General features: G+C 47.2%; 1 long non-coding RNA gene across 1 annotated transcript in view; it reads right to left on the bottom strand.

Annotated features, from left to right (window-relative positions):
• Positions 1 to 8730: 8730 nt before the first annotated feature.
• The window catches only part of LOC103349144 (uncharacterized), a 39361-nt gene continuing 21361 nt past the window's right edge, over positions 8731 to 26730 (bottom strand). The window contains exons 6-7 of the long non-coding RNA XR_517347.4: positions 22536 to 22665; positions 8731 to 10066 (exon numbers count right to left, since the gene is read on the bottom strand). This is a non-coding gene — a long non-coding RNA (uncharacterized lncRNA). The remainder of the gene's footprint in view (positions 10067 to 22535; positions 22666 to 26730) is intronic.

Here is a 26730-nt window from a genome sequence, read left to right as displayed (position 1 = left end):
TCAAGGTTCTCTAGCAGGGTCAAATTCCAGAATATTCCTTTTCAAATGTAGCTCCTTACATGTTTAGTCTGTCTGTGATGGGCTTGCCTGGAACTTGCAAAGAAGTTAAACAATGCTTGATTTTTTTCAAATATTTATTTATTTGAAAGAGTTAAACAGAGAGAGAAGGAGATGCAGAGAGAAAGAGGTCTTTCATCCGCTGGTTCACTCCCCAGATGGCTGCAATGGTTGGAGCTGCACTAATCTGAAGCCAGGAGCCAGGAGCTTTTTCCTGGGTCTCCCATGCAGGTGCAGGGACACAAGGAGTTGGGCCATCTTCTACTGCTTTCCCAGACCATAGCAGAGAGCTGTATGGGAAGTGAAGCAGCCGGGACTCGAAATGACACCCATATGGGATGCAGGCGATGGCTTTACTCACTGTGCCACATCGCCGGCCCTCAGCGTTTGCTTTCAAAAACCAGAATGGGATGAAGGAAATCACCTAAAACTAAATGCCACGTGCAGATTTTAAAGCCAGAAGACACATCTTTTTCACCTGTTGCCTGGCACAGCAGTTCCCCAGCAATTACTGCCTTTGAGCCCTGATGCTGTCTTGGGGGCAGGTAGCACCTGTGTTCTTTGAGGGAGACAGGCAGGTTCACACGTGCATATCCAGAGTGGCAGGGGAGGCACAGAACTCCCTTCCTGGCTCTTTGAACAAAGCTGTTTGGAAGCAAACCTTGGAGTCTGGTTCTGGGTTTAAAGGCCAAGGTCTGGGATGTGTTGTGTAAAGGTTTCAGACTGCACCTTCCACGGTGTACCTGGAAGAGTCCACAAAAGCCATAAGCATTTATGGAACGTGTGTGAGGTTCCAGGTGCCAGGCACAGCTAGTGAGGCAGACAGGCTGCTGCCTTCAGGGGACTTATATTCTGGAAGGGGTGGGCAGGCGAGAAGTACACAAGTGAACAAATTAGGAGGGGCCAGCATTGTGGTGCACTGGGTTAAGTCACCACTTGCAACAAGGTTATATATACTGTATCCGATTACTGGTTCAAGTCCCAGCTGCTATGTTTCTGACCCAGCTCCCTGATAATGTGCCTGGGAAGGTGGCCTAGGGGCCAGCGTTGTGGTGCAGCATGTTAAAGCCCTGGCCTGCAACGCCGACATCAGATATGGGCATTGGTTTAACACCCGGCTGTTCTACTTTTGATCCAGCTCCCTGCTAATGCACCTGGGAAAACAGCAGTGGATGGCCCAAATCCTCGAGCCCCTGCACCCACATGGGAGAGAGACCCAGCGGAAGCTCCTGGCTCCTGGCTTCAGATTGGCTCAGCTCTGGGCCATCTGAGGAGTGAACCAGCAGACGGAAGACCTCTTTCTCTCTGTCTCTATCTTTGTAATTGTCTTTCAAATAAATAAGATAAATCTTACAACAACAACAAAAAAAAACTGTTTAAAAGGGGCGGGGCAGATGCTTGAGCCCTTGCCACCCCAGTAGGAGACCAGGATGGAATTCTGGGCCCCTGACTTCAGGCTGGCCCAGCCTGGATTGTGGTGTTATTTGGGCAGTGAACCAGCAGATCAAAGATTCTCTTTCCTTCTCTCTCTCTCTCCCCCTCCCTCCCTCCCTCCATCTCCCTCTCTCCTGTCCCTCCCTCTCTCTTTCTGCTTCTCTCTTTGTCTCTGTCACTCTGCCTTTTAAATAAATGAATCTTTAAAAAACAAACCACTACGCACATGTCAGTGGTGACAGGTCCTGGCTGTGCAGGTGGGAGGCAGGGCTGCTTTAGGGAGGCTGATGGGAAACTCTTTTTAGAGGGAGGTCACCTGACCAGCCAGCCGTGCACACCACCTGGGGTCCTGGCTTTTTGGCAGAGCATCTGCAGGCTCCAAGATGGGCAAGAAGCTTGGGGTTTGAGTGTCAGCAGAGGGCCCGGTGCATCTGGAGTGGAGTGGACAAGTTTGGAGAGCATCCTTAGTGTCTGAGAACCTGGCGTCCTCAGGCCACCGTGACGAGTCTGGGTTTTATTTGTAGTGTGGTAGAAAGGAACGTGTGTCTACCGCCTGGGGCTTCCCAGGAGATAAAATTCTACTTTCCCTGAGGCTTCTAGAAATCTACCAGACCTCCCGAGAAGGTATCAGACCCTGCAGGAGTGATTTTTAGGTCACCAACACCCAGTCTGCCTTCCTGCCATGAAAGAACTGCCCATACCTAACATGGAGTTGAACAGGGCAGGGCCTGGGCACAGCCTCCAAATGTTATATACACCAAGCTCCCTGGACTGGGGAGAAGGCCCATCTGGCACCCCGTGTGGGGCCTGATTAAAATATTCAGACCAGAGGTCTCAAACTATGGCCCAGACCATCTGCATGGGTTCTGGGTGTGGTCTCAGGTCCCTGCACTCTGAGAAGTCCCCCATAGGATTCTGATTCTCAGGTTTGAGCACCTCTGCCTTAGAAGACAGCTGGGCAGGTGGTTGAAAAAAAGAAAATCAAACCCAGCTTTTGCCGAGATTTGGTTCTCGGTGCAAAGTCAGACCAGAGCACAGAGACCTTCCGGGCATTACGGCGTGTGATGTAACCTCTGCCAGAAACCCAGCCAACCCCAGACTCTCCTGTCTGTGCTGTGACTCCCCCATGCAATAAATCAGATCGATAAAGAATAAACTTTGCCAGTTAGGTTCGGCAGCAGTCGTAGGTGCTTGGTGTATTCTCGGTGCTCCTGGAGCTCCCATGCCTGCGTTCTCATGCTCTTGGCTGCTGAACACACAAAGATAATACAACTCTGTCTCCACCCTCAAGTAGCTTGTATCCAGGAGACCACTGTGGCTTGTGAGAAGCACCTGACAATGCAGGGTCCTCAGTACCCAGGGGAGCTTGGGTTGAGGTGGAGGAGGCACTGGGACAGAGGGAGGAGGTCCCACCTTGCCTGGAGGAACAGAAACACAGGAGGGAGCGGGGCAGGGCTTGATCCAGTCCAACCAGTCTTGCGGCTGAGCCACATCTGGCAAGGTCAAATGAGAAGTCTTGAGCTTGCCTCCCCGCCCTCCTCCCCGAGAACAGAACTCTCTGCAGAGCCCAAATATGCTCACTGCCTCCGTGGGCCACTGTGCGAGTTCCAGGTGCTGAGCGCAGACCAGGGACCGCCTCCCAGCTCTTTGCCCTGCGCAGGGTTCTCAGGAACTGAGTGATTGGCAGCTTCCAAGCCCAGCACTCTCACCCCATAGACACTCCTACCCCAGAATTCTGTGCATTGGAAAGTACTCTAAAGTGAGAAAGATGGGACTGGGAACAAATCCCTGCCCACAAAGTCAAGGCTTCAGCCACTCCAGGACCTAGTGACACCACGCATACCCACAGCATGGCCATCTTTGAGAAACTCACTCATGCAAAGCCACTGATTGTGCCAGGTCCTGCCCCGCATGCCCTCTGAGCCATCCTGTGATGGATGGTTACTAATTATGTAGGAATTTTTAGCCTCGCTAGTAATCAAGCAAGGAACAGTGAGCTCCTAGTTTCCACCTGTAAGGTCAGCAACACTTTGTTTTAAAGAGGTGCCCAGTGCCAGTGAGGAGGCTCTGAGGTCGGCACCTTGACATCCTTTCCAGAAAGCAATTCAACAACACGTCTCTCAAACTGTTTAAATGTTAAAATTCATTAATCCAGCAAATTTACCTGGAGGTAAGAACACCGTTGGGGATTTAGGCAGGGATTCTCACTAGTTATCATTTGTTATCTGTATACCAGGTATTATGGACTAAATATATGTAAATGATCCCCTGTGTCACAAAGATGTTCACTGAAAAAGCGTTTTATTAGTAAAAATATTAAAAATAAGCTCTATCTATACAACAATAGAGAATGCTTAACTTAGTGCATAGAATATAATGGTATACGTTAAAGCCTTTAAATAATTTTAAGTCTAAATAATTTTAAGTGCCACAGGAAAAGCTCTTATGTACAAAGGTCCTTCAAAAAGTTGGCAAAAAGATGAAATTAAAAAATTAAAAATAAGTGTACATTGAAAAAAAAATGCAAAAACAATTATGGAAGAATATGCTCCACCCCAAATTTGAAATCCATGAAGAGTTGTGTTTTTTTTTTTTTTTTTTTTTTTACAGGCCTAGTGGACAGTGAGAGAGAGACAGAGAGAAAGGTCTTCCTTTGCCGCTGGTTCACCCTCCAATGGCCACCACGGCCGGTGCGCAGCGCTGATCCGAAGCCAGGAGACAGGTGCTTTTCCTGGTCTCCCATGGGGTGCAGGGCCCAAGCACTTGGGCCATCCTCCACTGCCCTCCCGGGCCACAGCAGAGAGCTGGCCTGGAAGAGGGGCAACCGGGACAGAATCCGGCGCCCCAACCGGGACTAGAACCCGGTGTGCCGGCGCCGCAAGGTGGAGGATTAGCCTAGTGAGCCGTGGCGCCGGCCAGAGTTGTTTTTTTTTTTTTTTTTTTTTTTTTTAAATAATGTGCATTTTCTGTGGACATTTTGAAGACCCCTCATATAGGGCATGAGTATAACTTATAACAGATATGCATGCTTGAAAATAATAAGGCAGAATACATAGAATACTACTAGATAGTGTGGCCATGTTTTAAATGATGTCTGCATCTGCTTTTTTTTTTTTAAGTGATTGATTAGCAAAGTGACAGAGAGGGAGAGACGAGAGCAAGAGATCTTTCACTGGTTCGCTCCCCAAGTATTTGGGCCATCCTCTGCTGCATTGCCAAGTGTTTTAGCCCAGAGTTGGATCAAAAGTGGAAGAGCTGGGGGTTGAACCAGCACTCTAATGTAGGACGCTGGTGTGGCAAGCGATGGTTTAACCCACAATACCATCACCTAATTCCTATTTTCCTACAATTGGCAGGTGTCCCTCTTATAATGAGAAAGTTAAAAAAAATTAAAGCACACACAGATGTCACACACACACACACATACACACACACACTGGATGAAAGCAACTCCTTATCTTCATTCTTCCCTCAGACAGCTGCCTCTTGGTCCAGTCCTTGTGAGTCATTCATCTCGTCTGGGCTTTTTATTTTCTGTTTGCAAAATGGGTATAATAATCCTGGCCTCTCTACCTCATATGATAGTTGTATGCCGCCAGCCACCTTCTGCTCATAAAACCCCAGGTGAATGCTAATGACTGTTATTACCGATACACTAATGCTCTCTGGGAGGAGTGAGTCACAGTGGCTGTGACATCACTAGTGAGTCTCACTTAAGGGAAGAATGCTCTCCTGAGACAGGATGTGACATGAAGAGAATGGAAGGTGGAGAGGACTACCAGCTATTGCTGGGTAGCAAACAGCTCAGCGCCTCAGCAGCCCACCGCTGGTGTTAGTGTCCCACTCACACGTTGCACATCAGCTGGGATTTGGCTGATCTTGGCTGGGATCAGCAGGGTTGAGCCCAAGCTGCTGTTTGGGTACAGGCCTGTTCCATTTGTTTCTCATCGTCTCAGCACTGGCAAGCTAGCTGGGGCATGTTCTCCTTAGGGCAATGGCAGAGGCAGAGGTCCAACACACCCAGTTGGACAAGCGCATTGTAAGCCCCTCGGTGTTTCGTATCTGCTAACGTCCCATGAGCAAGCCCAGAGTCAAGGGTCAAAGCAAAATCGGTATCCTCTTTCCAAGATCGTGGGAGGATCTACAAAGTCCCACGGCAAGGGGTGTAGAGGGTGCATAAGGAGCAGAAGGAGAAGAGTTGAGGCCAGAAATTCAATCAAGCGCACAGAGAGCTGGGAAGGTAACGTAAGTCATGGAGCTGTCATCTGACTCTCCCGCCCACGGGAAAAGAGGGGGAAGGGAGGGACAGAAGTGTGGGCTCTGGCCTGTTGGAGGCAACTGGGAAATGCTATCTGCACATTCCTTCACTCATGCAGACAAAAAACACTTACGAGGGTTGGCTTGGAGCTTGGTGGGGCCCTGAGTTGGAACACAGTATAGGTGAGTTTGGAGCCAGGCCCTTATTCCCTTTAGCTGTTTTCCTTAAAAACTTTATTTCCAAAGCTGCCACCCATAGCCATATTTTAAATGCACTTTACTTTGCTGTTTTCTTGCCTCTTGTGTTGCTATGGTTTTAAAAGGTTGTGCGTGTTTTTATACGGTGTCTCAAGCATTTCGCCTGTGTGTAAACATCTCTGTGATCTGAGTTCTCTCTGGCAGGAGGAAATGGAGATGTTCTTAGACAGGACAACAAGGAGACACCCGACAGTGTCGACCTACAGCCTGGGAGGGTGGGTTTGGTGGGTGCTTGGGCCCACCTGGCCCAGGAGCACCTGAGGAAGATGAGCTTGGGGTCCTACAACCATGCACCTGCGGGGCTCCCTGAGGAGGTCTCTGCAGAGACAACAGGCAGGGAAGTTTGCAGAGACAGAGGCAGGGGTCAGGGGCTGGGAGGCAGCCGGCCATGCACGTGACCTGGGCTGTGGCTCTGGCTCATCAGGGCGAAATAAAGGCATGAGGAAGAGAGGACGACACAGCGGCAAACAGAACCGGATGAGAGATGAGTGGGCAGGGCAGTGTCTTCCAGGGCCAAGGCCCCGCCAGTGCTGCTTTTATGATTCCTTTCTGTGTTGGAGTTCCGGTCTGAGCAGGGATGAGCAAGGCTAGGCTGGAGGGATCAGGGAGCTGACTGCAGGTCACCTGGGGTATTGTGAAGACTGGCACAGATCAAGGGCCCTTCCCCCATACCAGCTGGAGTCTGTGTCAAGATTATTCCTCTTAATTGGGACCAGATGACCTGGACCAACTACCAAACAGGAGTCTGGTTTTCTTTCAAAAAAGAAACAAATATGTAGTGTGTGTGTGTGTGTGTGTGTAGTGTGAATTCTGCCAACTCTTGGTAGCATCAATACAGATGTCTCTCTTAGCAAGAGCTCATTGTACCCATCAAAATCAATGATTGAACTTCAATCTAATCATGAGAGAAAAAAAAATCAGACACATCCCCAAATACCTGACTAGCTCCCAAAGCCATCAGGGTCATCTTGAGCAAGGGAGAAAGGTCACAGCCAGGAGGACCCTCAATGTAATGTGGTGTCCTGCATGGGATCCTGGAACAGGGGACAAAATGAGTAACAACTAAGGGAACCCACAAGAACTTGGGCTTCAGTTAGACATCTCACAGGAACACTACTTCACAAACTGTAGCTAATGAACGATGCTAAAGGCAGACGTTTATAGAAGAATTGGGTATGGCATTTGCTGGGACCCTCAGTACTGTCTTAATTTTCTGTAAATCTTTTTTTTTTTTTTTTTTTTTTTTTTTTTTTTTTTTTTTTTGACAGGCAGAGTGGACAGTGAGAGAGAGAGAGACAGAGAGAAAGGTCTTCCTTTGCCGTTGGTTCACCCTCCAATGGCTGCCGCGGCCAGCGCGATGCGGCCGGCGCACCGCGCTGATCCGATGGCAGGAGCCAGGAGCCAGGTGCTTTTCCTGGTCTCCCATGGGGTGCAGGGCCCAAGCACCTGGGCCATCCTCCACTGCACTCCCGGGCCACAGCAGAGGGCTGGCCTGGAAGAGGGGCAACCGGGACAGAATCCGGCGCCCCGACCGGGACTAGAACCCGGTGTGCCGGCGCTGCTAGGCGGAGGATTAGCCTAGTGAGCCGCGGCGCCGGCTTGTAAATCTTTTCTAAAAAAGACAAATCTGTTCTTCAAATCAGTGTCACAGGGGGACAGCACACGGTTGGAAGCCAGGCTGCTGGAGTCTAATCCCAGTTCCTCACAGGTTGCGCAGCTTGGAAGGACAGACGTGTAGCCTCCTGTGCCTCAGTTTCCTCACACTGCACCCAGAAGAACCACACACACTCCCACACACCTTTAGTCCCTGGGGACTAAAATGCATCAGAAATCTCTGGCACGGTGCACATGTAGCTGATTTCATCCATCAATAAAAATAAAGGTGTGAGTTTACCTGAAATATTCTCTAAGACAGGACAATGCAAACATCAGCTGAGTTTTTTTTTTTTTTCTCTCTCTGTAAACAAATAAGCAAACAGGAGCAAGCTCAGGACTTGATTTGCTCTCCACTGTCCTATAAGTCCCCTGACTCCGCCCCCTGCCTCCAGCTCAGCCTCAGTTTATCTCTTCCTGCACTTCCTGCAGTTCCTCCTTAAGTTTTCCTATTCATCTCCAGAGTCAAAGGGGATGACCCAGGCAGGAAACTCCTCCCCAGAGGCCATATTGGCTCAAGTGGATCCATCGCCTCTGCAGTGTCTTACCTCCTCCTCCTTCCCTGGAGTGGCCCACCAAATCTAGGGTTCAGTAATAATTCCCTCTGCCCCTGGGCACCTCCAACCCCACCTTCAACCTCCAGACCCATGGCCCCAGACTTCACATGGTCCAGCTGCCTCTCTTGCATGTACCAATTCCTTTGCAACTTTGAGCACCCTGGAAAGGAAAGGGATGTCACCACCCAACAGGATGCTGGGGAAATGCGTGTGTCCCTTTGTGCTCAGGAAGTGGTCTCCCTAATGAATTGTCCTGGGCCTTGTCCAAGGGGGCTGAAAGCTTGACCCAGGCCAATTTCCTGTTAGCGTAGCCTCCACTGCAGCATCAGATTCACACACCCGCTGTTGGCTTCAGCTAATATTTTGCCTTCCTGGAGCACGTATTGTCCACATTCATGACACACTCCCTCACGGGGGACTGCCCAAACAAAGCAAAAGCCAAATGCCGCAACTACGTGGCAGCGACTGAGAACCCTAAGCTATAGGGTGAGGCTGAGTCTACCAACCCAATCCGTTCTTTTTTTTTTTTTTTTTGACAGGCAGACTGGACAGTGAGAGAGACAGAGACAGAGAGAAAGGTCTTCCTTTTTGCCGTTGGTTCACCCTCCAATGGCCGCCGCGGCCGGCGCATCATGCTGATTCGAAGCCAGGAGCCAGGTGCAGGGCCCAAGAACTTGGGCCATCCTCCACTGCACTCCCGGGCCACAGCAGAGAGCTGGCCTGGAAGAGGAGCAACCGGGACAGAATCCGGTGCCCCGACCGGGACTAGAACGCAGTGTGCTGGCGCCGCAAGGTGGAGGATTAGCCTAGTGAGCCACGGCGCCGGCCTCCTAATTCGTTCTTTAGTAGCATCCCCCCCCCCCCGCCCCAGTCCTTTCTTCTGGAAAAGCCTCCTCCTGTTTTCCAAAATCCTGAATGACGAATGAAGGTCATTTCTGGGGTCTTCATTTTGCAAGTGGGAAAACTAAGTCCCTCTGGGAGACTAAGAACAGAGATCCCAGGCAGGCTCCTCATCTGCAGAAGGAGCTGCCAGCCCTCTTCCATGCTCTCTCCAGGGTGAGCACATTTGCTTTTCTTTCCTTTCCTTTTCTTCACGCCAGTATTTGGCAGTGACCTACATAGACCACATGCCTAATAATAATTTGCACTTTATTAGCACCCTACATGCAAGGCCTCAGGGGATTTGGCAAAGAGCAACATTTATGAAATCATTGTCTTGTTGCAAAGAAACCTTCACACCTCTGGGTGGCCTTTGGAGAGAAGAGAACGCAGGCAAGGACTCGAGGCACAGCTGTCACTTGCATGACTCCTCTCCGTTTTCATTGTTTTTTTTCTTTTTTCTTTTTTTTTTTATGGAAGTCTCCAAGACCAGGGCTGACTTGCTCAGGGTTGATGTTTAAGATTTACGACAACTAGCCCTGCTCAACTGTTGACGAATCAGAAGGGAGTTGGCCAGAACAACCAATCAGAGCTCAATTCCCACTGCCACTGCAGTTGGTCTGGCATTGCCCCTTTTAATTGCAGGATTAGAAGGTCCAGAGAGTTCCCAGTGATCAGGGTGGTGTGACAATAGCTACACTAAGCAATATGGAAGTAATTCAGTGACTATCTGGCTGACTGTGAACTCAGATTTCATATACTATCTCAGTTTCTAGAAAGTGCTGATCCACAGTAGATGATTGGCTTTTTCCTAAGTATTCATGGTGAGTAATTACAGCAGCCCACAGAGCAGGCACATTTGGATTCAGTTGATTGAAAGACTTCATTTTACTACATTGCTCTTGTGCTCTGATTCACTGGGGTGGAGATGGAACTGGAGGTGGGTCAGGTGCATGGTTACCTGAAATAGACTAATGTAGGTAAAATGAGAGTAGGTACAAGTCTCAAATGACAGCCTGAAATGGACCAAGCTGGGAAAGCCCAAGAGGGTCCCCAAGTTCAAAGGACAAGTGTGGGGTCAGACTCAAGAGACATAACAAAAGCAGGGAAGCTGCTGGTGAGACCCTAAGGCGAGAAGGTTGAGAAGATCCTAGTGCAGTGGAACGAGTGGGTCTAAAACCCTTGCATCGAGATCTCTACCATGGCTTTGCTGTGGGAAGCTTGGCTATGAGCCAGCGTGGGGTAAGGGATAGTGCTGCTCTATCCGTGCCAGCTCTTGCAACCTCCTTGTGAGAAGATTTCTCCACGTGTTTGTAGTGCACATGGCAAGTTCTTTCCAGAAACGACCTGCCGGATGCCAAAGCTAATGCGTCAGAAGGACCTTCATCGTCGGAGGGCTGCTGCTGGCTGTGAAAATGCCTGAGGTGACTGAGTGACCTTTTCCAGCACAGAGTCCCAATTCTGTAGGACTTTGGCTGTGCTAGGTAGCTTATAAAAGTTTGCCAATGCAGTGGTTCTAAGCAGACCGCTGATGGTATGGAAGGATTCTCCTGATGAACAGAACTCATCTCCAAACATATAAATCCTTTCTCCCGCTCTGCTGGATGCCCTAGGTCCTCCCACTGACATCTGCGTGGAGAACTCATTGCCCCTTGCTAGTAACCTATTAAGAGAGTCATGAAGGATGACTGAATTTGGAATTTGTGAACCAAAATTTATGCATGACCTGAATTTAATGCCATGTGCTACACCCTCTTCCCCCAAATTCTGTCATCCATGCCACACGTAACTACCACACTTCCTGCTGGGCTGCCACACCTGGGGTGGCTGGAATGCCCACACCCAGAAGGAAGCAAGCTTCGCTGTCACTTCCATCAGTTGCCACTGCTGTGTTATCCATGGAGTTCATTGCCTATGATCTCATCACCCTACAACGTTCAGGATTCTGTCTCCACCACAGCGGTATTCAGATCCTATGATTTTTCTAATAACTAGATCGAAAGACATGCATTGAGAGTCAATAGGAGTCAATATCCCTACTGTGAGAGCAAATGTCTTCATAACATCCCCTCCTAAAAGTCCTTCTTGTACCGTGACACTCAGGTCTTACAAAGGAGACTCATCTTTTTTAACCTTCAAAAGTGAGACAGGGTAAACTAGATGGAGAACGAGGGCTTTGCTCCACATTAGTAGGTTGACTGTAAAGCAAAATGACAACGATGGAAGGTGATTGCTCTCCGTAGGCAAAGTTTTTCAAATGCCATTTTCTTTTTGTTTGTGTGCATGGTTATTAATACCTATGATTCAAAAGTCAAAATGAGATCAAAAGAAATGAGTGAGACGTTGCAGTCTCATGGCTGCTGCAGTCTGTCTGTGTCCTCCATGCCATCCCCTGGAGGTCATGGTTTCATATTTCAGCATTCCTGTACGTCCTCTAAAATTCCCTCATGCAAATTCTTCTGTTTTCCCTAAAATGGGAGCTTTTGTACTGGTGCAAAAAGCTCCTCTCTGCCCACACTAGAAGATAAAGTCAAACAAGGCAGACAAAACGAGAACTGACCCCAGAAGACTGAGATTGCATTCAGAGTCTGTGTTCCTGTGATTAGCAGCAGCACCAGAAGTTTCCCCTGCACCTGGCTCTTAGGAGAATGGTGAAATAGAGTGTTTGCTTCCTTCTCCCTGGCTCTGCTCACCTGCTTCTTCACGCTCACAAGTATCAAGTCCACAAACTTCTCTGCTTCTTCACGCTCACACGTATCAAGCCCACAAACTTCTCTGACAAAGGTCCGCTTTTCGTTCTACACCTCATCCCCATAACCAGGAAGCATACCTGTCCAGGGTCTCATCACATTAGGGCCTGTGGGTTGGAGAAAGGGATTCTAATGGACATACATTCAAGAAAGAGGTGGCTGACTTATTCAAGCCAGGGTTCCTTCCGATGAGATATAGCCCTCAAAATGGGTCTCATAGGGAAACAATATTGTAAGACATCTCCAAATGTGCAGTGTTCAACATATTTATGGAAGAGGTTAAACCAGGGGATGTGGCAGGTGCCAAGCAGAAGTTCTGCCCTCTTGGACAACCTCACAGCCTCGTGAGGCAGATTACAACACAGTAATAAGAGCTATGGGGAAACACAGAAGAAGGACCCATCACCAGAAGGCTGCACAGCGGAGACCTCATCACAGCTGAGGCCAGTGAGGTACACAGGACTCAGCCAGACAGTAAGATGGGGTCTGCAAAGACACTAGGTTGAGCAAGTCCTAGCTCGTTCCTTCTCTCCTACAACTTCCTTTCCAGTCGGGACCTTCAGGAGATAATTCTGGTAACTAAAGGAGTGACTTTCATGCAGTGCTAGTAGCAGTAGGAGCTGGAGCTTCTTGGAAGTGGTGGAAGAGTGGAATCCTTCACGTCACAATACATGGATAGGGCCAACTCTGTGCAAGGCCAGGTCGGGGTGGCATCAGGGAAGAATCAGGAAATCAAAAGACTTCTCTTCCCACAGCCTGTAAGTTGATAGTAGATACCACTCCATGCAACAGCTTTGGAAACCTCGGAAAACCCAGAAGCTACGGGAGCTTCCAGGGAAAAGGCTTGAAATGTGAATGAGTCAGAGGTGAATCCAATTCCCAACAGAAAACAGATGGCACACTCAAAACAGTGGGTGGAAGCACAACCAATAGTGCAATAGTTGGTGTCTCACCGCCCTGAGGCCCACAGGAAGGGGGTTAGTGGCAGTAATCAGAGCCTAGCAGGAGGAAGTGACTTATTAGACCCCTGGGTCTTGAGAGGAGCAATGATCTTCAGCAAGATTACCCAGCAGAGAGGGAGTCAGTGGGACCAGTTCCCCAGCCTCCCCCTCCTTCCAGTCCTGCCAGGCCTTCAAAGCAGCCGAACCCAGATATTCAAGAGGGCAGCCTGTGTTGAGGAGGCTCCAGGCACAGAGAAGCTTAAAGCATGGGCCTGGAGGGGCTCAGGAAGCCAAATGGCAGAAGGAAACACGTGTCCCCACTGGGGCTCCTGGTGGCCCAAGACCAAACAAGCTTTTTTTCTTCTTTATGCTTTTCTTTGTTCTTTTGATATCCTCAGAATGAGTGCATATGACTCCTAGGGTTAAGAAAATGCTATTTTTAAATATAAAAAATGGTGTGGGGGGGGAGCAACAACAATTAAAACAGGAATGTGGCACAAGGAGGCACCCTGGGGGACTACAAAAGCCTTCATTAACTAGTGTGGGAAAAGGAGGCCCCCCCAGAATTCCTCTTCCAGTCTAAGTAACCAGCCAATGTTTTCCCACAGGATGCAGACCACGAAGAAGGCAAATGCAACTGGTACTGTCAACCCAGTTGAGAAGAGTCCCTGGGCCCTGAAGCAAGTGGTGGCCGCGCCCCTCTCGGCTCTCTGAAGTGAGTCTCCTAGGGAAGGAGGAGGCAGGGAGCAGATGCTCAGCACCCCAGGGCCATGGGCTCTAGGCTCAGGTTAGCCACTTCATCCTGGATCTCCAGCAGGTCACTCAGACTCATGCACCTGTGAGTGTCCATGGGGGTCCATGGCCTTGTAAACTGTTAGCCACCCTACAGATATTCCTTGCAAGTGTCAGAGAGGAAGGCTCAGAGAGTCACAAAGCCTACAGAGCCGAGGAAAAACTCCCAAGATCCCCTGGGCCATGGCCCACAGCGCTGGGAAGGCCTGCAACACAGCTAAGCATTGAGTGGAAAGTGCCTGAGTTAATTTAACAAAACACACGTGGAGGGCCAGAGGCTGGTGTCATGTATTTGTCTAATTTCTAGTCACATGACCTCTCTTCTGTTTCTCTGTCTTTTCCACGCCGCCATGATGCTTTGAGTTTCCTGTGTCTAGGACCTGGCCAGGAGTTTCTTGAGGGGGCCACTCCCTCCCTTCTTAGAAGTGGACGCAGACCCCCCGGTTGAGAACGTAAGCCCCCTGGTGGAGACATAAACGGAGAACAGCATCCCTAACACCCAATTTCTCTTGCTCCTGCACTGCTTTTGGCAGTGTGATTTCAACAAGTACTTGTGCTGAGAGACTCCTGTCCCACGAAGAAGGAGCAAGATAGAGGAAGGCCCATGAGAAAAGTCTCGACAGAAGAGGGCGTGAGAAGAAGGCAAAGTGAGGACACGGGTCAGTCAGTATAAAGGCTGCACAAATCGGGTAATTTAGTATAAAGCCTGCCTACAAATGCGGCCACATTCTTTCAGAGTCATTCTCAATCCTTTTGACATTTGGCACTGTGGGGTCTGATGTACTTTCGGCAGGGCATGATGGTTTTAGGGTCAAAGGGAAACACAGTTGCCAAGGAAGACTCATCAGATTCTGCGCCCTCACCACCCCTTATACCTCTTGCCACCACCTACAGGAGAGAAGAGAAGGAGCACCTGAGACAGAGACACCTGGCCCTTCCGTTGGCTTAGCGTGTTGAACTAGTCTTCTTGCCTAGTTTAAAACACCTAGGCTGGCTTGCACCTAGTGGTGTTGGCACTCCACAAAGGCTAAGTGGGGTAGGGTGAGTGATTGGGGTAGGGACCTAGAAATAGAGAAAGGCTATAAAAGTAGAGCATCTGCCCTTCCCATTGAATAGGGTCATGTCTAAGAGTATGAATTCTGGAGTCTGATTGAGAAAGTTCAAACCACAAATCTGCTCCTTGTCTGGAGAGCCCAGTTAACTTACCACTGCTGTTCCCTCCAACCCTCTAGACCCTTGGCTTCTCCAGGAGTAAAAGAGTTCACTGGCAGAACTATTACATTTATCTTAGCATGGTGCCTGGCCAGAAAGAAGGGCTCAATCATTGCTAGCTACTGTTTTCATTATTGTTCCTCTATTTGTTGAGCAACCTCAGATGAAAAGGAGACAAAACTATTTCTAAGTACCTTTGCATGAACTAGAGAAACTTGGCATACAAACATTGGCCTCTGGGCCTTAGAGAGGCAGAGAGCCCAGGACTGGGCAGAGAGCAGGCAAGGAAGAGATGGAATTTCTCTAATGCTGACTTAGGTGAGTATGTAGTAGGAGCAAACCTTGTAGATGGTCAGATGTCACAGGCTCTATGAATTTTCATTCATCTGTATCAGTCAGCTCCTGCCTTATTCATTCTACTTAATGAAGTATCCAAAAGTCAATGGCTTTATCAACTGTGAGCATGTATTCCTGTGCTCATGAGCCAGTACGTTGACTATAGCTTGGCTGATCTAGGCTGGGCTCAAGTAGTGGCTCTGTTTTGTACTGTGGATTGGCTGAGGTTAACTCTCCCCTTCAGGATGGGTTCAAATACAGTACATTTGTGTTTGTTCTGGGACTCAGGAAGAAAGGACAATGGTTATTCAGGCCACGTTTTTCTCATGCTTCATGCAAAAGACACAAAAGTCCAGGCCAGACCACACAGGAATGTGGAAGTCCTCTGCTCACCCCTGCATCCACACACGTTCGATGTCCAAAACGGGTCACATGTTCAAGTCCTACACTGGTGGGGTGGAGCAATGTACTGTGCCCACAGTGGGAGGATACTGCACAGCTAATTGGCAAAGGCATATAACCCTATTATTCATGGGGAGTAGAGAATTGAAGCTGATAATCCAATTTACCACAACCCTCCTCTTCTCAGAGGGTAGCCAAGTGTGTGGTTCATTGGCTTGCAATGCAAATAAGGAGAGTGTACTAGATTGTTACCTGGTGAGTTGTGGCTGGGTCAGAGGAGACCAGTTCATGGCTGGAGGGTACCTGCACAGGATCAAGCATCTAATCATCCCACATACATTTCTGGGCCATCTACTATGTCTGAAGTACTGTGCTAAGAAAAAGGAATACAGAAGGAACTGAAAGACATCAGACAAGACTTAGAGTCTGGGAGGACACATGAGTTAACCAAGTAACCACACAACAAAGGCACCCGAATCAGTTATAGTAGATCCATATATTGATGTAAAGCCAACACTCTGTAATCTGAAATTTGAAATTTGAATTAGAAATGGGATGTGAGGCTGGCGCCACGGCTCAATAGACTAATCCTCTGCCTGCGGCACTGGCACACCAGGTTCTAGTCCCGGTTGGGGCGCTGGATTCTGTCCCGGTTACCCCTCTTCCAGGCAGCTCTCTGCTGTGGCCCGGGAGGGCAGTGGAGGATGGCCCAAGTGCTTGGGCCCTGCACCCCATGGGAGACCAGGATAAGTACCTGGCTCCTGCCATTGGATCAGCGTGGCGGCCATTGGAGGGTGAACTAACGGCAAAGGAAGACCTTTCTCTCTGTCTCTCTCTCACTGTCCACTCTGCCTGTCAAAAAAAAAAAAAAAAAAGAAAGAAAGGGGATGTGAAATTATAGTTTTCCCCTTTAAAAGATACTTATTTGTAGTGCTAGCCACTGAAAAGCCATGGCGGGGCTAAGCTCCTTAGTGCCCAGCTTGTGGTCTCTACATACCATTTCCCTGTATCAGAGACAGAGCACCTTGAGGGAAAGGACTGATTCCAAGAGTGAGGAGCAAATGTGCAAGGTGATGCTGGGATGTCTTGGTCCAGAAGGGGACATGTGGTCCACCTCAGAGGTCAGCCGGAAGTTTCTACTCGAAGGTAGAAAATTTTTAGCAACAACAAAAATAGAACAATGGAGTAAACTGTATAAACATGATTTCCGAATTGTACTTCACAAAAGAAAATAAAGGAAGAGAGAAGATAGCAGTTCTCCAATAGAGGTTGCTGGGATTTCAACTCATTTCTTAAAAAATTAGTAAAGAGAAAAACTTTATTCTACCTTTCCTTTCTGTGTGTGTGGGTAACAAAACTATGGGTGGGGAAATCGCTTTATATAAAATTAATTGCAGAAAGAATGATAATAGCCCTTAATGAATTTAGGATACAATCGTTGTTGGATGCTGTCAGCCTTAAAGGAAAAGATGATGGGGAACCTATGGCAGATGAGTGAGGCTGACCCCACCTAAACCCAGGAATCCATCACTGTAGGTGAGATAAACAGACATACGCTTCCTGCGGTGGCTTCATGCAAAATGCACAGGCACCAACTATGAGACACTCTTGCTTTAGAAAAATTGATCTTGGCTCTAATCAAGCTTCTAGATCTCCTACCAGTTTACAGAAAAGGGACCAAAGAACAATTTAAGCAATATTATAAACAAGCAATCAGCTCCATCTAGAATGGAGAGCATTCTACAAGATAAATGACCTACTTTCTTCAACAAATTAATGGCATGGAAAAGAAGACAAAAGGAAATGAGAACTGTTTTGTTTTTGAAATAAAATTATATATACAAGGGTACTTCAAAGAGGTCATTGAAAATGGAATTAATAGACAAGTTTATTTTGGTGCAAAAAGTTTTGAAACCCATGCATGGTTTTTTCACATTGCAGATCTATGATGAATTTTTTTTGAAAAGCCATGTCTGCAAGGATTTAACAAAAAATGAAATCCCAGCATTTACAAGAAAATGGGTGGAACTGGAGAATATTATGATAAGAGAAATAAGTCAGTCTCGGAAAGACAAAGATCCCATGTTTTCTGCTATTTGTGGAAGTTTGTAGAGTATAAAAGTTTTGTGGATGTCATATCATTTGGTATATAGTTATGAATATTGCTTCATTAAATGATACCATGTAAAAGACAATATACTCTATTTCCCCATGAATTTCTCACTTTATGATATTAATATTTGTTTTCAAGAAAAACAGAAAAAATAAATGAAAAAACATTTTTGCACCAAAAGAAACTTATCTTTTGAGTGTAATGATGTTTTAAGTATTTATTTATTTGAAAGCCAGAATTACAGAGACCGGGAGAGATTGAGAGAGATCTTTGATCTGCTGGTTCACTCCCCAAATGGCTGCAATGGCCAGGGGCTGTGTCAGGCTGAAGCTGGGAGCCAGGAGCTTCATCTGGGTCTCCCACAGTTTGGGCTGTGGGGCCCTAAGTAACCTAAGCCATCTTCCACTGCTTTCCCAGCCACATTAGCAGAGAGCTGGATGAGAAATGGAGCTGTTGGGACTCGAACTAACAACCATATGGAATGCCTGCACTGCAGACAATGGCTTAACCCATTACACCAAGTGCTTGCCCTTGAAATGGTGTTTTAATAGACATATACATTGGAAAGTGTGGCCTATAGTCAAGCTAATTAACATGTTCATCAGTCCCCATGGTTACCAATGTGTGTGTCGTTACAACACTGAAGATCTACTCTGGAGCAAATTTTAAGCATAGAGTAACGTGACACTGTTATTGGCTATAGTCACTATGCTGGGCAATAGATTCTAGAACTTCTCCATCCTTCTACAAGACCATCACCTCCTTATATCATCCCCCAACTCCTCTTCCCTGGTGTTGAAAGATAAACATAGGCACCTTCAATTTTGAAGAGTTTATCTGAGCTGATTCATGAGTCAGGCAGCCCCCCAAATATTTGTTTTGTGCCCTGAAGGGGCACAAAGGGAAGACTTCTATATTGTGAAAGCGCAAGTAAGACAAAGAAAATACTGATTGATTAAGGGGGGGGGGCACTAAACTTACTTGGATCATTCAAGAAGAAAGCCCCTAATTAGAAGTTAGTTGGCAGGGGCCAGCACTGTGGCGCAGTACGTTAAAGTCCTGGCCTGAAGCACTGGCATCCCATATGGGTGCCAGTTCTAGCCTTCTAGTTCTGGCTTCGATCCAGCTCTCTCCTATGGCCTGGGAAAGCAGTAGAAGATGGCCTAAGTCCTTGGGCCCCTACACCCAGGTGGGAGACCTGGAAGAGGCTCCTGGCTCCTGGCTTTGGATCAGCACCGTTCTGGCCGTTGTGGCCATCTGGGGGATGAACCAGTGGATACAAGACCTCTCCCTGCCTCTACCTTTCTCTGTAACTCTGTCTTTCAGATAAATAAAACAAATAGTTTTTTTTTTTTTTTTAAAAAGGAAGTTAGTTGGTAGTTTCTGATTGATTAAGCTCAGATTTCCTCCTACCCTTTATGCTGAATTGAGTTTCAGTTTGCTTAGGTAAGAACCCACGACACTGGAGCTGTCTCATCCTAATGGCCTCCCAGCGATAACCACCATTCTACTCTGGTTGTATGAACTCAGAATCTTCAGATTCTACGTGGCATGAGTGAGGTCATGCAATGTTTTTGCATGCATCTGCCTTATTTTACTTAGGCTAATGTTCTGCAGGTGCATCCACGTTGTCATAATTGACACAATTTCCTTCTTTTGAAAGGCTCAATAGTACTCTATTGTGTATGTATTCATTGTATATCCATATTCCTTTTCCATTCATCTGTTCATAGACACTTAAATTAATTCCATATCTTGTCTATTGTAGGTAATCCTTCAGTGAACACAAGGGTTAGCCATCTTTTTGACATACTGCTTTTACTGCCCTCGGATATGTACTCAGAGTGGCGCTGTGGGATTCTATGATAGTTCTATTTTTTTTTTTTTTTTTTTGAGAAGCTTCTTCACTGTTTTCTGTATTTGCTATACCAATTTGCATTCCCACCATCAATGTACTGGAGTTCTATTATGGGGGCTGGCAGTGTGATATAGTGGGTTAAGCTGCCTTCTGTAACTCTGGCATCCTACATGGGTGCTGGTTCATGTCCTGGATGCACCACTTCTGATCCAGCTCCCTGCTAATGGCTTGGGAAAGCAAAGGAGGCTGCCCTGAGTGCTGGGGCCCCTGCCACATGGGAAACTCAGATTAAACACATGACTTTTTGGCTTGGCTCAGCCCTGGTCTTTGTGGTCATTTCAGGAGTGAACCAGTGGATGGAAGACACCTCTCCGTCTTTCTCTCTTTTTTTTTTTTTATAAGATTTTATTTATTTATTTAAGAAGCATAGTTACAGTGAGAGAAAGAGAGAAAGGTCTTCCTTCTGTCAGTTCACTCCCCAAATGGTCGCAACAGCCGGAGCTGCACCAATCCGAAGCTAGGAGCCAAGAGCCAGGAGCTTCTTCCCCGTCTCCTATGTGGATGCGGTGGCCCAACGATTTGGGCCATCTTCTACTGCTTTCCCAGGCCATAGCAGAGAGCTGGATTGGAAGAGGAGCAGCCAGGACTAGAACCGGCGCCCATAGGATTAACCTACTGTGCCACGGCGCCAGCCCCCACCCTCTTTCTCTCTGTGTGTGTGTGTCCTCTGTCTGTAGCTCTGACTTTCAAATAAATAATTTTTAAAACATTCAAATACAAACATTTTTTAAAAAGTATTTATTTATTTATTTGAAAGTCAGAGTTACAAAGAGAGAGGAGAGACAGAGAGAGAGAGAGATCTTCCATCCACTGGTTCACTGCCCAAATGGCTACAATGGCCAGAGCTGGGCCGATCTGAAGCCAGGAGCCAGGAACAACTTCTGGATCTTCCATGTGTGTTCAGGAACCCAAGGACTTGGGCCATCCTCTGCTGCTTTCCCAGGTGCGGGATCAGAAGCAGGGCAGCTGAGACTTGAACTGTTGCCCACTTTGGATGCTGGCACTGCAGATGGCAGCCTAACCCACTGTAGATATTTTATAAAAAGTGTGGAAAGGGGCTGGTGCTGTGGTGTAGTGGGTAAAGCCATGGCCTGCAGTGCCGGCATCCCATATGGGTGCCAGTTAGAGACCTGGCTGCTCCACTTCCAATCCAGCTCTCTGCTATGGCCTGGAAAACAGTAGAAGATGGCCCAACTCCTTGGGCTCCTGCACCCATGTAGGAGACCCAGAAGAAGCTCCTGGCTCCTGGCTTCGGATCGGCACAGCTCCAGCTGTTGCGGCCAATTGGGGAGTGAACCAGCAGATGGAAGACCTCTCTCTCTCTCTCTCTCTCTCTCTGCCTCTCCTTCTTTCTCTGTGTAACTCTGATTTTCAAGTAAATAAATAAAATCTTTAAAAAAAAAAAAGCACGGCATAGGCATATAAGCAATATTTTTTTTAAAAAAATTCTGTTTTCTTTGCATCTTGCCAATATTTGACATTTTTTGTCTTTGTGATAATAACTATCCTGAGAAATGTGCAGCGATGTCTTCTTGTGGCTTTGCTTTGTATTTCTCTGAAGACTAATGATGTTGAACACTTTTTCATATACCAGCTGATCATTTTTATATTCTTCTTGGAAAAATGTCTATTCAAGTCCCTTGCCCATTTTAAAATCAGGTTATCTGCTTTTTTTGGATATTGAGTTGTCTGAGTTCCTTATATATTTCTGATATAAACCTCATATAAGATATATGGTTTGCAAATATTTTCTCCAAATCTATAGGTTACCTTTTCGTTTTGTTGAATGTTACCTTTGCTGGGCAGAAGCTTTTTTACTTTGACATAGTCAGGAGTGGGAATTATTAAAGAACAAAAGAGACTTAAGAGATATGACAATTTGATAAAATACATGAGCCTGTTTTGGATTTAAAAAAATTTATTTATTTGAAAGAGTTACAGAGAGGCAGAGGCAGAGGCAGAGAGAGAGAGAGGGAGAGAGATCTTCCATCTGCTGATTTGTTCTCCATATGACTTTAATGGCCAGAGCTCAGCTGATCTGAAGCCAGGAGCCAGGAGCTTCTTTTGGGTCACCCACGCAGGTGCAGGGGCCCAAGCACTTTGGCCATCCTCTGCTGCTTTCCCAGGTATATTAGTAGAGAGCTGGATTGGAAGTGGAGCAGCCAGGTCTCTAACTGGCACCCATATGGGATGTTGGCACTGCAGGCAGTGAGCAGGGCAGTGGCTTTACCTACTATGCTGCAGTGCCAATCCCCTTTTTTAGATTCTAACTTTGGCAAAAATATCAACCTGAAAGAGAGATGTTTAAGAGAACTAATCCAGTGTTAGGGAATAATTGTTCATTTTGTTAAGATGGATAATGGTGTGATGGTTACATTTCTCAAAAGTCATTATCAGGCCGGCGCCGCAGTTCAATAGGCTAATCCTCTGCCTTGCGGCGCCGGCACCCCGGGTTCTAGTCCCGGTCAGGGTGCCGGATTCTGTCCCAGTTGCCCTTCTTCCAGGCCAGCTCTCTGCTGTGGCCAGGGAGTGCAGTGGAGGATGGCCCAAGTGCTTGGGCCCTGCACCCCATGGGAGACCAGGAGAAGCACCTGGCTCCTGCCATTGGATCAGCGTGGTGCGCCGGCCGCAGCGGCCATTGGAGGGTGAACCAATGGCAAAGGAAGACCTTTCTCTCTGTCTCTCTCACTGTCCACTCTGCCTGTCAAAAATAAAAAAGTCATTATCAATTACAGATGCACTAGTGGGTGAAATGAGAGGATGTCTGGAATTCACAACAGGGAGTAATATGGACGGAGCTGTTGTTGGAGGTGAGTGATGAATATCTAACTTTTAGTATACTCTTCTGTCTACATTATGTTCTTTTGAAAGTTTTCATAATGAAACATGTAAAAATAGCACAAATATGTGACAACAAATGGTGTGAAGTTCTGAACAAGCCAGCTTTGATGTGACATCAGTTTCTGTGTGACTTACCTGTGCTTGTATCCATGGCTGGGATGGACAGCTCCATGCGGGCTCTAGCCTCATTCCAAGAGTGAGCCACCTGTCTCTCGGACTTGTGGTGTGCGATGCCAACTGCAGATTGCCACCAACACACATGCTTCTGCACAGCAAAGGAAGCAATCAGCAAAATAGAATTTTTTAAACCAGGTATTTGATAAAGGATTAACATAAAAATATGTAAAGAACTCAGACGACTCAAGAGCAAAAAAAAAAATCTGATTTTAAAATGGGCAAAGGACCTGAATAGACATTTTCCCAAAAGAGGACACACAAATGGTCAGCAGGTATTTGAAAAGACATGCTGCCAAGAGAAGCTCACAAGTGTAGCGAAGGTAATGTCCCATGGAAGATAGCACAGGTGCCTTGTCTTAAAGGGACAGAGACTGAGGTTGTGTCAACTACTTGTTGACAGCTTGCAAGTATAGAACTGGGCCAGAGATTGTGTCTGCTGTGGCGATCAGCAGAGGGCTTTGTCCATGGTAGCCCCTTGCAGGGATGCTTTACATGGTTAAATAAATGCTTGAGCAAAAGAATAGAGACCACAACAGTGAACACGATTGGGAATGGAGGCATCTAAAAATAGGTCTAGTTTGTTTCACAAGACTGATTGTAGGAACCCAAAATATCATAAAAGACAAGAGCAGCTGTAAAGGAGGGCAGTCCTTCGTCCCACAGCAGCACCATCCACCTAGGTGTTAAGATGCCAATCTTACTGTCTCTTAACTGTGCCTTCAACACAGGGAACACAGTTTCCAAGCACAGAGACGTGCGTGCAAACAGGTGCGTGCACTCCATATTGTTGCAGATAAAAATAGCTCATGAGCCTGGAGAACAATCTGCTTTAATCCTAAGGAATTTGGAAAAGCATTTGTAGCCAAGAACAGAATCTCAATTTTGAAGATAATTGGCATCCCCCCCCAACCACAAATATTTAAAATATTTAAATCAACTCAATTAGCACACAGAGACAACTCTGCAGGCCCAAGTCCTTGTGACCACAAGAATCCAGGCTGTGTCCTCTTCTCTCTCTTCCCACTCTCTCCAGAGTTTTCAGGTGCTCCGATCGACTCTGCAGGGTTGTCAAGGTTAGAAATGTAAGCTCCTTGGCTTTCAGGGGAAAAGGACATCCACACTTTCTTTTTCGTGTAAAGAGCGAGGTAGGAAATATTTATTAGAAAACTGGCAAGGAGAAAGCTAGTTGAGTGAGGAGGCTTCCAACTGTGTAGGTAACCTGTTTATCCAGGACCAGATGGTTTGGATGGCTGGAAATTAGGAAGTGTTCTCTATCTAGGTCAGCTCTGAACTCAGCCTAGGTCACAGATAACGGAGGATTGTTGGGCAGGATAAGTGTTCAGGGGCTGGCGCAATTGAGAGGATGTTCTGAAACAGATGTATTTGAATTTGATTGTGATTTACCTTCTTTTTTGGGCAGCCTTTGGTCCTGAGTTCTCAGGTGTGGTTGTCGTGGAAGGAAAGATGTATTTTTTTTAAATATTTTTATTAATTTATTTAAAAGTCAGAGTTACAGAGAAAGAAGGAGAGACAGAGAGAAACAGAGAGAGAGAGAGAGAGAGAGAGAGAGAGAGATTCATCTTCTATCTGCTGGTTCGCTCCCCAGTTGGCTGCAACAGCCAGGGCTGGGCCAACAGCTAAGAGCTTTATCTGGGCCTCCCACATGGGTGTAGGGGTTCAAGCACTTGGAGCATCTTCTGCTGCTTTCCCAGGTTCATTAGCAGGGAGATGGCTCAGAAGTGGAGCAATCCATAAGGGAACCTGGTGTTATAAGTGGAGGCTTTAGCCGCTATGCCAGTGCTGGTCCCAGAACCATTTTTAAACATTTATTTATTTGAAAGGTAGAGTTACAGAGTGAGAGATGTAGAGGCAGAGAAATGAGTCTTCCATCCACTGGTTGAAATGATCTCAAGGGCCAGGGCTGGGCCAGACTGAAGCCAGGAGCCAGGAGCTTCATCCAGGTATCCCACATGGGTACAGGGGCATGTGGACATGGGTCATCTTCCGCTGCTTTCCCAGGAACATTAGCAGGAATCTGTGTCAGAAGTGGAGCAGGCAGGGGCTGGCAGCGTGGCATAACAGGTAAAGCCGCTGCCTGCAGTGCTGATATCTCATATGGGCGCTGGTTTGAGTCCTGGCTGCTGTGGCCTGGAAAAGCAACAGAGAATGGCCCAAGTCTTTGGGTCCCTGCCACCCGCACGGGGAACCTGGAAGAAGTTCCTGCCTCCGCACTTTGGATCAGCCCAGTGCTGGCCTTTGTGTTCATTTGTGTAGTGAACCACTGGATGGAAGATTCTCCCCCCTCTCTTTATCCTCTGCCTTTCAAATAAATAAATAAACTTTTTAAAAAAGGTGAAAGGAACATATATAAGCACCAAGAGAGAAGCAAGCCAATAAAAGGGACCTTCTTAGCGTTCTCAGTTTCAGGTATTTCCTCCTAACATGGTTGTGTCAGTGTTGGGTGGGTAAGTAAGGGATGGGTAATGATGTCTGTGGATAATGTTCCATTTTCTCTTTGGCCTTGTGGGGCTAGTGGTCAGCATCACACAACACACACACACACACTTTAGCACAAGAATGTTCTCCATGAAAGAGGGTATAGCAGGCAACCCTAGGATGAGTAAGTCCCCCCACCCAGAGTGCTCACATCAGCTCCCAGAGCAAGTGAGCCAGCAGCCCAACCGAGGCTTTGGATAAAAGGAGAGAGCACTGGGGTGATGGCTGAGTTGCCATGCAACAGCCTCCTGATTCTTCCATGGCGTGGTCAGGAGTTAAGAAGACACATGAGTATAGAGGTGACCCTGTCTAGACCAACACAGCCATCCCCAGGCCAGACTCTAATGAGCTCCTCCTGGTGCCAGAGAGGAAGGGGATTTGGGACCACACGGGGCTGATTCTGAAGAATGTGGAAGCCAACGGCACAGTTTATAGCATTCCTTTGGATAAGTGACATAAGCTCTTGGGATCTTCGTACTCTTGTTTGCGGCATGGAACTGATAACAAAAACCCAGCAGGAAGCATGAGCATTAAATAAGCCGGAGGGTCTAGAAGAATCTGCTGTCAAAATCTCGTAGTTACCTAGACTGAAAAGGAGCTCCCAGAATTCTTTCTTCCTACCTAAATTCCTAGCACCAATGATTGCTAATCACATATGCCAACTTGGGTTCTCCCCTTTTAGCTCTCTGGAATAAAGACCACATGGCCCAGCTTCTCTTGCAGCTAAGTGTGGCCATGAGGCTGTTGTGGCCACTGGGATGCACTGGGACTGTCAGATGTAGCTTTTGTCCTTGGAAGGAGTAACTTTCTCCACCCACTTCTTTGTCTCCAGGGCCAGAATACAGATTTCATGGCTGATACAGTGAGTCTTCAAAAGGTTTGTGGAAAAGGTATATTATGAAAAAACTGTGCGTGGATTTCAGAAACTTTTGCACCAAAATAAACTTCCCTTAAATTCCACTTTCCATGAACTTTCTTGAAGTACCCTTGTCCTCAGATTGTCACACTGGCTCATGAGTGAGAATGGTAGAGCCACAAGACAGAAGGAGCCTGGGTCCCTGGCACCATCACCGAGTTACTACAGAGAGAAAGATGAACTGCTGTGTAGCTGAAGCCACTGTTGTCTTGGATTTTCACCAACCTCAAATACCACCCAGCTGGAGCACAGGCCACTTTTATTTTTTGTGTCATTGTCTGGAAACAACGATTAGCAGCTTACCATCCTAACAGCCTTTCACGTTTCTATCTCCTAATAAGCCTCCTCCAGCTCATAGCCTCTTCTGTCACACTGCCTCCCTTCTCTCCTACCTGTCTTAGAGAAAGTCACCTCCCACCCTGACGAGTGCCCCGCTGGCACAGTGCTCTTCTGTGGGGCACCCTCCAGAGTAACCAACTCTGAACACCAAAGAAAGATGATTCCTCTAAGAGGGGAAGTAAATGCATACACCTCAAGGACTGGGCAGAGGGGATGGTATTTGGAATTCTTTAAGCTGCAAATCTTCAGAGAAATTGTTAATATCTGCTTATAAGCTTGTAGGAGTGACTTTTTCCCCCTTTAAGCAGAGAGTTTATTTTAGTCTCTCATTTCCTGTTCCTCTCCTTGTTTATTTTATGATGAGTGACCCCGATAGGATAAAATAAGCTTGGTTTGTACTAA

Source organism: Oryctolagus cuniculus, chromosome 10 (assembly GCF_964237555.1).
Source record: "Oryctolagus cuniculus chromosome 10, mOryCun1.1, whole genome shotgun sequence".
Taxonomy (NCBI): domain Eukaryota; kingdom Metazoa; phylum Chordata; class Mammalia; order Lagomorpha; family Leporidae; genus Oryctolagus; species Oryctolagus cuniculus.
The sequence above is the reverse complement of the archived record's forward strand: the minus strand, read 5'-3'. Positions and strand labels throughout refer to the sequence as shown.